The sequence below is a fragment of the Adiantum capillus-veneris genome, chromosome 3, assembly GCF_014529385.1.
Source record: "Adiantum capillus-veneris isolate H3 chromosome 3, ASM1452938v2, whole genome shotgun sequence".
NCBI lineage: Eukaryota > Viridiplantae > Streptophyta > Polypodiopsida > Polypodiales > Pteridaceae > Adiantum > Adiantum capillus-veneris.
The window spans coordinates 85,153,755-85,166,030 of record NC_140933.1 but is presented as its reverse complement, the minus strand read 5'-3'; positions in this window follow the sequence as shown (position 1 = coordinate 85,166,030).

The following is a 12,276-nucleotide window of genomic DNA, read 5'->3' as shown; positions in this document are numbered from 1 at the left end:
AGAGCTAGCAGGGAATGAGGGTAGGGAAGAGGAAGAAGAAACATTTCATACGAGAAAGAGCTAGTTCCTCACTTATCATAAATCTTGTGCTAGCATACATAATAGCATAGTAATGAAGAAGAAATAGATGGCAAGCTCAAGCATTGAAGCATGGCTCTTGGATGGATTTGCACTCCATAGCCAAGAGTGTTGGTGTAGGCTCTCAACCTCTACTTGCTTGGAGAAAGAGAGGGAGCTCTTGCACTTTGCATAGTACACAATGAGAGTGTTTGTGTGTGTGTGTGGGTGAGTATACCCCCTAAGCACCCCCCTTGCTTGCTTGGGTTGACTCCCCCTTGTAGCTCATGCTTGAAGCTCATTGGACCCCTCCAGGCCTAGCCAATCACAAGCAGGAGCCATTACAAGCAACAGGGATAGCCTTGGGACAAGTGTCCCCCTTTCCCCTTTGAGAGAGAGGACTTGATAAATATAAAATCAATTAATTAAATATACTTTATTATCATTGGACCCCTTGGGTGGCCAACCAATAGGTTTCAGGCACACCATGAGGGCAACATGAGCAGGAACTTGACAAGTGTCCTTGTTGCCTCTTCAAGCTGGGGCTTCCCTTGTGTGTGTGTGTGTGTGTGTGTGTTCTCTCTCATCCCCCCCCCCCCCCCCCCCCCCCCCTTGTACGCTTGCCCCCCTCCTTGTAGGGATTTTTTTGACTTTGGATGAGCAAGCCCCTTAGTCATCAAGCATGACTAAGCACTTAAAGTAGGGGGTGTTCCCACAAGCATCTCAGGCAAGCTTCTCAAGGCACCTCAAGCACCTTAATCATGCACCAAGTCAAGCACCTCAAGCATGGAGCCAGTCAAGCACCTCAAGCATCTTAATCAAGCACCTCAAGCATGACAAGCACCTCAAGCACGACAAGCACCTCGAGTTTGGTCCGGGTTCCCACCTCAAGCTCAGCCCTAGATTACCTAAGGTCAAAGGACTTTTACACACATTATTGGAGGTCTTCAGTGAAGCTAACCCTAAGATCTTATGCTCCATTGGTTAGCCTTGCTCTTGATAGACCATCTCCCATTTGGGCCCCTTTACTATTGGCCCCGTGTTGAGATAGATCTATAAGCACATATCTATATCTTAACACTTGTTCCCGTTTATTCTCCCACATTAAGTGATCAATTTAATTAATATGAGAAAATCATTTGGGTTGGTTAGATATTAGATTTTATGACATTACCTCTCTCTTGAAATCATAGTCGTCCCCGAATATGAGGTAGAAGAGATAAAGCCTTAGTCATTAGTCAATCGTACTTAGCGGGTAGAGCATCCCTTTTTTACCCTACGACATCTTTCCAAGATGGATGACTAATCCATTTGGTGCTTGGGAGGCATAGTTGCTGCAAGCATGTCTGCTCTTTAGTCCATTTCATTCTCCCAAAGTAGAGTGACAAATTCTACTTGGTGTTTGAGAGACGTCGTCATCACAAACATGATTCTAAGCATGCATACTAGTTAAATTTGTGCACAATTAAAAAGAGGACTAGTCTTATAAGACAAAAACATGATTCATTTAAAAGAAATTTGTACATTTGCTTACTCTAATGTAACATTGTAAGCATTGACAAGGTTCATACTATCCTTAAGTTGTATTCCTTGCATCCATCTAGCATCTTCAAAAGGATAATTTTTGAACTTAATAAGATATCGTCGGAATATCTTACCATGTCGTAGTACCTTGTCTTCATGCCGAAGGACAGCTTCGGGTTGTAGCACCTCTTCTTGGTCTTCAACTTCAGGAGGGTCTTCAATAATTGGTTTAGTTGGTGGCTCTCCTTTGTAGGGCTTAAGTAGGCTTACATGAAAGGCATTGTGTATAAGCCAATGGTTGGGCAACTTGAGTTGATAAGCCATCTCATTGATGGGCTTCAAGATTTGGAAAGGACCATAGTATCTTTTTGCTAGTTTAGCATAATACTTTTGATGGCCCGTAGGATTTTTGCCCGTCGTTTTCCTTAATCAAGCCTTAGGAAACTTGAGTAAGACCCAATCATTTTCTTTGAACATTAAGGCTCTTCTGTGCTTATCAGCAGCAGCTTTTTGCCTTTGTTGAGAGATGGCTATAGCCTCCCTAATCTTTTGAAAAGATTCTTGTAGGTCACGGCTATACTCATCGGCGGCGAAGATCTTCCCATGTACTTTGAGTAGCAAGGGACTTTTAGGTCTTCCCTCTATGATCTCGAAAGGTGCTTTCCCCGTAGAAGTATGGACAATATTATTGTAGGCATACTCTACTAGAGGTAAATACTTTTCCCATTGTGAGCGTTGATCTACTTCGGTAACATAAGTCTTGAGTAGATCGAGTATCGTAAGATTGGCTATCTCACTTTGGCCATCCGTTTGTGGGTGATAGGCCGAAGAGAAATTCAATCTTGTTCCTAGATTTTCAAAGAGACCTTTCCAGAAATTACTGGTCATTCTAGGATCTCTATCTGACACGATGGATGTGGGTAATCCATGGTGCTTGAAAATCTGAGATATGAAGAGAGTTGCCATTTGATGTGCCTTAATAGTATTTTTGACAGGAATAAAATGTGCTTGCTTGCTAAACCTGTCGACTATTGTCCATATTCTTGTATTCCCATGGATAGACTTGGGTAATCCAAAGATGAAATCCATGGATATACTCTCCCATGGTGAATTTGGAATAGGCAATGGCTGGAGTAATCTAGGTTGCTTCCCTCAATCATACTTGGTCTTTTGGCATACTACACATTTTGAAACATACTCTTGTATGTCCACTTTCATGGTAGGCCAATAGAAATACGTCTCTACTCCTCGGAGAGTAGGTTGAATACCTCTATGCCCTCCATATGGAAGAGCATGGGATTCATACATAACCTTCTCACGAAGGGAATGGGTAACACATAGCCTATTGCCGTGGAGAAGATAACCATCCTGCAAGGTGAATGGTTCCTCTTTATTCCCCAAAGCAAGGGCTGACATTATGTCTCTAAAGTCAGGGTCAGTAGCATACTCATCTATCATAGAGGATAGATCATTGTGAGTAGCTATAGACACCGCATTAACTTTTGGTCGTCGTGAAAGTGCATCGGCAACTTGATTGTGCTTACCAGCTATGTGAGCAATATGGAAATTAAATTGCGAAAGAAAATTTTCCCACCTCATTTGTTTTTCGGAAAGCTTGGTTTGCGTCATGAAATACTTGAGACTTTGGTGGTCGGTTCGTAGGATAAATGGAGTCCCCAATAGGTAGTGCTTCCATGTGTCTAGGGCATGTAGAACAGCTAAAAGCTCTTTCTCATAAATGCCCAAGACTCGTTCATCACTATTGAGCCTTCGGCTCTCATATGCTATGGCATGCCCTTCTTGAAGCAAAACCGCTCCAAGGCAATCACCACAAGCATCACATTGGACCTCAAATGGATTTGAGAGATCCGGAAGCACGAGGACTGGTTGGGAAGTAAGCTTCTCTTTGAGTTTTTCAAAAGCATTTTGCTCCTTAGCAGTCCATACAAACTTAACGTTCTTCTTTGTTAAGTCGTGTAGTGGTCCTGCTACTTGAGAGAATTTTGCTATGAAGCATCTATAGTATGCACACATACCAATAAAGCTTCTTAGCTCATGTAGATTCCTTGGGTTAGGCCATGATTTTATTACCTCTAACTTTGATGGATCCATATGAATACCATCGTGAGAGATAATATGACCTAGATATTGAATCTCTTGAAGGAAGAATTCACTTTTCTTTTGGTTGAGAAAAAGTTTGTTCTCCCTCAAGGCTTGAAAAGTCACTTGGAGATGGTGCTTATGTTCCTCCAAAGACTTGGAGTAGATGATGATATCATCAAAGAACACTCCAGTGAATTTACGATATGGTCTAAAAATTTTCTCCATGAGACGATTGAAAGTAGCTGGTGCATTAGTCAAGCCAAAAGGCATGACTAGATATTCATAAAGACCAAATGTTGTGTGAAACGCGGTCTTTAGGATATCTTCATCCACTATCCTTATTTGATGATAGCCACTCTTAAGTTCAATCCTACTGAAGTAGGTAGAGCCTTGTAGCTTATCAAACAGATCTTCTACCCGAGGCACGGGAAATATGTTTTTGATAGTGATATGGTTTAGTGCTCGATAGTCCACACACATACGGTATGTACCATCTTTCTTTTGCACTAAAAGGACTGGAGAACAAAAGGGAGAGGAACTAGGCCTCACCATCCCTTTGTCTACCAATTCCTGTACTTGCCTCATAATCTCCTCTTGTTGAGCTTGTGAGACTCGATAAGGAGGTTTGTTAGGCGGTGAGCTTCTTGGAAGGAGCTCAATACGATGGTCATCATCCCCTCGTTTTGGAGGTAGGTCCATAGGGATATCATCGATGAACACATCTTGGAATCCTTTTAGAAAAGTAGACACGTCTAACTCTTCTTGATTCCTATCATTTTCATTTGATGAAACATTATTAGCTTTTAGAGACTCTTTGACATAAATCATGTACGCAGAAACTGAGCTCTTCATTGATTTATCAAAAGAAAGAGGATTTACAAGTGGAATAGTGCGACCACGCTCACTAGCATTTATATACATGTTGTTTCCCCTATAGGTGAAGTAAATTCTCCTTTCAGGGAACTTCATGTTGGCAACCATGCGATCAAACCATGGTGCCCCTAGGATAACATCCTGATGTTGGAGAGGAGAGATGAAGAAGTCTTCTTTGTCGACATAGCTTTGGACATGAAGCCTCAACTTCCCAATCAAGGGAGTAACGGAGGCTTGTTGTCCCTTGAAAGCTGCATCAGTTGTTACTATATCTCCCATCTCAAAATCTTGAATGCCCAACTTGGTGGCCAACTCTATTGATATGAAGTTGAGAGTAGAGCCTGGGTCAAACAAGATGAAGGCATCATGCTCTCTTACCTTTCCCCACGCATAGGAAAGTGATGATCCTTTGCAATGAGCATCCTCTTTTGGAGCTTCGATGGTGGAAGCCCTAGGAGTCTCATTGCGAGTATTCTTCTTGGGGCAAGAACGATAGCCATGTCCTTGTTCCCCACACTTGAAACACTTATGTTCCTTGCGAAAAGCTTCAAGCTCTTCAGGAGAGAGTTTGTTTTTACCTTTATAAACTCCCTTCTCCTTGGACCGATTGTTGTTGTTGTTATTGTTGTTGTTGGAAGTGCCTTGGGAATTATTTTGAGCATTGGATTTCCCCTTTGCATCATTTTTATCTTTGTTTTCCATGGGCTTGACATTACGTCTAGCCCCTTGATGGAAATTGATGCGTGAAGCAACCATGGTGTGGTGGATTACTTTGGTAATAGTACCGGGCCATTGAGAGTTGATGTATTCGGCCATCTCTTCAGGTAATCCCGCACAGAATTGCTGTCTTTTCTCGGCAAAGTCTATCTTTTGAAAGACAGTAGCTTTGAGATGTAAATCCCAAAACTTGTCTACATACTTGTTGATAGACTCATGAGAGAGAAGCTTCAAGCCACGCCATTTGGTAAGAACTTTATCTTTAGTATCACTTGGAAGAAATTGCTTCATGATGGAAACTCGTAGAGTTTTCCATGTCTTTGGGGCTTCTCCATTGCCACTAAGGCTAGCCCACCATTCACGAGCTGATTTTTGGAAGTGCATAGCTACATGGAGTAGCTTGGAGGACTCTGTGAAGCCCTCGTCCCCAAAGGCCGCATCAAATTGCTGGATGAAGGCCAACACTTTGTCAGTAGCACCAAAGGTGCCATCATAGGTGAGAAAAGAGATACTCTTTCCTCCCTCCTTGAACTTCTTTAGCTTTTGTGACCTTCGCCATGCAGGAAATGATTTGCGATGTCCTCCCCTCTTGTATTCTCTAGGAGAATAGCCATAAATTTCATCGGAAGAGGAGGAAGGTGAAGAAGAAGGAGAAGAGGGTGACCTCTTCCTAGCCCTTTTCTTCCTTTGTTTCCTCTCTTGCCTTTCAGAGTGATGAGGAGAAGGAGTATGGGTTGCTCTTTTCCTCTTGGGAGGAGTAGGCGATCGTTTAGACCGCCGTCTTCGTGGAGCCACATCTTCAGAAGAACTTAGACTGTCATTGCTTTCTTTCTCTTTGGATTCCTCCTCTCGAATGGGAGAGAGTCTTCTTTTGGGGGTCTCTTCAAGAGGCCTCCTAAGCTCTCTCTCCTCTGGGAGAGGAAGGGAAATTCCATAAGCACGAAGTTGTTGAGTAACTTCGGCTTGCAAAACAGGGTTGCCCATAGCTTGTTGCAACCTAGTGACGAGATAATTCACAAACATGGGAGCATCATCATTAGCACCTTCATGTGCAAAATCAAAGCTATCCATGTTCATTCTACTCTCTTGATTATTGTCAGCCATGTTAACAAAATTTATGTTTATACTTAGTGTATGCTTTGGAAATACAAAACCTTAGTTGCCACTCCTCTTAGTCTTTGAAAATCGGCTCTTAAGTATCTACACCCACGGCTCAAAGTGGTTAATTATAGAGAGTAGAGGAGTAGGTCTAACATAGCAGAGTTGCCAAGGGCTAGCTCCTTTCGGACTTCTTATGGCTCAATAATGGTAAAGGCGTAGGCAAGTCTAAAATGACTCCATTATTAAGTCCAAAGCTCCCGAGGTGTGCACCATCCCCCACATAGTGGACTTAACAAAACCGATATTAGATCCCAGTTCCACTTACTCTATTATAATTAACAACATCAACCATTTATAGGCTACTTAAGGACCTCTCTTCTTAAGCAAGAAAAGAGAAACCAAATGCTCTGATACCAATGTAATGGAATTTGCCTATTCAATTTGAGAGTAGCGGAATTTAATGAGAGTACTTTCAAGAAATGATTTTGTGAGCATAGCGGGTTGACATAATTGAAGATAGCAACATAATCATAGCAATTAGTTAACTTGGCATAGACAATACTTTTGCAAGAGAGAGAATTTAGAGAACATGACAACAGTTGAGGACCGGATTTATGTGGAGCCGGTCCTCCCTCCAATAGGCATTTGTATTATGATTTCTCCCATAAAGAGAGACTTGTTACAATACATTCTTTGTGTTCCTTGTGACCTAGGTGAAGCAATGAAGATGGAAAGCTTCATGCATCACCATCATAGCATAACCTAAACTTGAAGAAAGATTTAACTATACCAAGCCTCAGTCCCAAGACCTCAAACACCTTCGAAGGTGGAGAGAGCTAGCAGGGAATGAGGGTAGGGAAGAGGAAGAAGAAACATTTCATACGAGAAAGAGCTAGTTCCTCACTTATCATAACTCTTGTGCTAGCATACATAATAGTATAGTAATGAAGAAGAAATAGATGGCAAGCTCAAGCATTGGAGCATGGCTCTTGGATGGATTTGCACTCCATAGCCAAGAGTGTTGGTGTAGGCTCTCAACCTCTACTTGCTTGGAGAAAGAGAGGGAGCTCTTGCACTTTGCATAGTACACAATGAGAGTGTTTGTGAGTGTGTGTGGGTGAGTATACCCCCTAAGCACCCCCCTAGCTTGCTTGGGTCGACCCCCCCTTGTAGCTCATGCTTGAAGCTCATTGGACCCCTCCAAGCCTAGCCAATCACAAGCAGGAGGCATTACAAGCAACATGGATAGCCTTGGGACAAGTGTCCCCCTTTCCCCTTTGAGAGAGAGGACTTGATAAATGCAAAATCAATTAATTAAATATACTTTATTATCATTGGACCCCTTGGGTGGACAACCAATAGGTTTCAGGCACACCATGAGGGCAACATGAGGAGGAACTTGACAAGTGTCCTTGTTGCCTCTTCAAGCTCGGGCTTCCCTTGTGTGTGTGTGTGTGTGTGTGTGTGTGTGTGTGTGTGTGTGTGTGTTCTCTCTCATCCCCCCCCCTTGTAGGCTCTCCCCCCTCCTTGTAGGGATCTTTTTGACTTTGGATGAGCAAGCCCCTTAGTCATCAAGCATGACTAAGCACTTGAAGTAGGGGGTGTTCCCACAAGCATCTCAGGCAAGCTTCTCAAGGCACCTCAAGCACCTTAATCATGCACCAAGTCAAGCACCTCAAGCATGGAGCCAGTCAAGCACCTCAAGCATCTTAATCAAGCACCTCAAGCATGACAAGCACCTCAAGCAGGACAAGCACCTCAAGCACGACAAGCACCTCGAGTTTGGGCCGGGTTCCCACCTCAAGCTCAGCCCTAGATTACCTAAGGTCAAAGGACTTTTACACACATTATTGGAGGTCTTCAATGAAGCTAACCCTAAGGTCTTATGCTCCATTGGTTAGCCTTGCTCTTGATAAACCATCCCATTTGGGCCCCTTTACTATTGGCCCCGTGTTGAGATAGATCTATAAGCACATATCTATATCTTAACACTTGTTCCCGTTTATTCTCCCACATTAAGTGATCAATTTAATATGAGAAAATCATTTGGGTTGGTTAGATATTAGATTTTATGACATCCCTATAGATATGTGTTAAGGGGTATATGAAACATAGAATGTAACCGTGAATAGATGATAGCTCAAACTACACAAAAATACTAAGTTTCTTAATAGCGTTGTGAGCGGGATGAAAACACACATAGCGCCTCTATAATGACCCAACACACACTCTTGGGAAGATACACACACACACTATGGGGCACCACTCGGCTTAGACAACACACCTGGCCGAGACAGGGAACACACCTCTGGAGTGAGAGGAGAGAGACTATCCACTTGCCCACTCCACACAGACACACACACACACACCCAAAAAACTCAGCTCAAAAGAGGAGAATTTCTGATGTTTAGATACAATTGAGCTTGGGCTAACACCAATGGGGCAAATAGCTCACACAATATGGGTAAAACAAGCCAGATACAATCACAAACTAGAGCAGAAACTTCGCTCATCGGAGAAACTTACACAGAAAAAAAAAGTAGGAAAAGAGTGAGGAATTTGGCAAAATGGACAGCGCCATCGCGTCCGGAACGGCCCAAAACCCCAGTCTACAATGTCAAAGTGCTCAAATCCGACCCCGGATGAGCAGTTTACGGCCAAAACAGGCTCCAAAAACCCCAAAAACACACTTGTGGCTGTTCCTCCTCTCATCTCCATGTTTTTTCTGGTCTTCTCTCTATTTTGTCAGTTCCCACACTTAGCCTTTTTAGTTGGGCACCCTTGGCCTATTAGATGACCTCAAACGGACCCCGAACATGCCAAAAACTGACCTCGCAGTGCATAGTTGTCACCTTTTTGCATCATTCGCACACCTGGCACTCAGCTTTTTTCCAATAATGCATCTTGTCACCACGTGAAGTGGCCCCAAAAAGTGGTCCTAATGATGACCTTTCTGCATAACTCTCACAAGAAAACACCTACGTTGTGTCCGTCCTCATCCGCGTGCAAATATTGACCCCGTTCACCCTCCTGACGTCACTAGATGCCATCTGACGCACCTGCTTACCTCATGTCGTCGGCCCGCGGATAGCTTCCTCGAGATGTTTTACGCGCTACCAACTCCTCCTTATTGTAGAAAAAACACAGTGGTACTGGTAATAGTGAAAATCGATGCACTATGTACACCCTGTCCTACCTGTACACATGTGGGCCCCATGTAAGCACCTGGCTCTGAAAAATGGGCAATTCTTTATTTGATGCACCATGCATATATATGTACATATGCATAATCCCTTTCTCCAAAAAAATCCTGACATAATTTGACCATCCCCTAACCTGCTAGATCATTCATGATTAGCAGCAGCAAAGAGCGATATGAGACTCGCCGCATCACAGGTCTCCTCATCCTTCACCAACATTGCTTGCTCCACAGACAGTTCATCTTGCTCCACCATCATCAATCTAGCATGATACAATTTAAGACGCAATCCATTTACCCTTGACTTATGTAGAACACCATCCAGGTTAGCCAGCTGATATGTGCCATTTGGAAAACACTCCACTACCTTGAATGGGCCTTCCCACTTAATTTGAAACTTCTTTTGGAAGGTGTTGTCCAGCTTACTGTTGTAGCGCAAAACCAAGTCATGCTTCTTGATACCCTTACTTTTGACCTTTTCATTTATCTTTTCTAAAGCCCTATCTTGCATCTGCCCATAATGTTCCAATGTACTCATCCTATCCAGCTGAACCTCTTGTAGCTGTAAGAGCCTCTCTTAGAATGCATCACTAGGCAGCCCAAGCAACTTCTCTAACATCTTGACCGTAGGCAACTCTACTTCCGCAAGCAATAGTGCTTCTTTTCCATACACCAAATGAAATGGAGTAAACCCTGTACCTGTCTTCACCGAAGTACGGTAAGCCCATAATGCACTAGGCAATTCCAAATCCCAATTCTTTCCTTGGTTCTCTGTCACTTTAGAAAGAATTTGTACCAACTCACCATTGAATCTTTCATTTAAGCCATTACACTGTGGGTAATAAGGAGTGGTATGTTGGTGCCTAATCTTCATCTTTGTGCATAAGAAGTCTAGCAGTTTAGCTCTAAATCTTGGCCCCTTATATGAAAGTAGCTCTACTGGCACCCCAAACTTGCAACATATTTCATCATACACAAATTTTGCCACATCCTTTGCAGTGATCTGTTTTACTGCTATAGCCTCTGCCCATCTAGAGAGATAGTCCACTACCGTCAAGATATAGCTTTTGCCCCTGCTTGTGATAGGTAACGGGCCTATTGCATCAATCCCCCACTTTTCAAACACATCAAACGCCATAATGGTTTTTCATAGCTCTGGCTTCAACACTCTCTTCCCAAATGCTTGACACCTATTGCAAGACCTACACCAATGGTGAACATCCTTGTGCAAACTAGGCCATACATACCCCTCTTGCAAAATCTTATGCAAGGTGATCTTTAGAGCAAAATGGCCACCACATGCGCCTTCATGATTCTCTTCCAACACTCTGTAAAGCTCCTCCCGCCAAGGTACACGTCTCAACACGAGATCAGCCCCTTTCATGTATAAGACATCACCAATCAATTTGTACCTGTATGCTCTACGCACAAAGCCATACTTTTTAGACTTCTGAATCTCCTTTGGAATGATTCCTGTTAGCAAAAACTCCTCTTCTTGAGCCAAACTTTCCCGGCCATGATAAAGAGGTAAAGTGGTCCTCAACACAAATAGCTCCCCAATCATTCCTTGAGCTGCTTCATGTGCCTCTCCATTTAGAGCACGTTCAATATGTCTGATGCTCCATGCTTCAAACTTTTTTAACAGACCTTTTATTCTGAAACACATTTCCTTCAATGCGGTGTTCTTGCTCTTCCACACACCCAGCACTTGCTTCACAACTAACAAGGCATCACCTTTTATTCTCAACCTTCTAACCCCATGCTTCAAACAAATGTGTAATCCAGCTTCCAATGTAGCATATTCAGCCTCATTGTTACTATGCGCATCCAATTTGAACCCTCTCTTGCATAATAGCTTCCCCTCTGGATCATAAAGTGCTATACCCCCTGAAGCCGCATCATGGCTCTTTCTGTATGAGCCATCAAAGAACAACACATGTGCATTTCTAATATGTGGCACTTCTTCAACTACCTTTCTCACCACCTCTTCCTTAACAATAAGGGGATTCTCCTTGTAGGTCAACAAATCAGCTAGGGTAGCCCTTGTACTGTCTTCCACTAGAAAAGAGAACTCAAACTCTTGCAACTCAATTACCCATTTCTTCACCACATTTGACATGTTAGTGCCATTAATTAACTGTGGCAAAAAAGCATAGCTCGTCAAGAAAACAAAAGGTCGTGGTAGCAAGTAATGACGAAATCGTCGAGAAGCAAATATTACAATGGCCATCACTAGCTCTACTTTCGAGAACTTTCTCTCCGCTACCAACTTCACTCGGCTTGCACAATACACTGGCCTCATATAATGGCTACCCTTCCCCTTTTGCAATAGCATGGCTCCAATAGCATCATCCCCTACTGATGGATTTACATAAAAAACTCTCTCCCAATCAGGAGCCTGCATGGCTGACAACCCCCCTAACACCTCTTTCACCTCTTGAAACACTTCTTCACACTTGTCATCCCATTGCAATGGATCATGATTTTCCACTTGCTGTAATGGATAAAGAAGCTGCGAAGACAATGGAATAAACCGTGCCATGTACTTCACTTTGTGTATAAAGGTTTCCAATTGCTTCGTACTCGTAGGTGATGGAAGAAGAATAATAGACTTCACCTTATATGGATCAGCCTCAATGCCATTTTCTGACACCATGTGGCCCAACAACTTCACCCTTGGCTGTGCTAGATGACATTTCTTT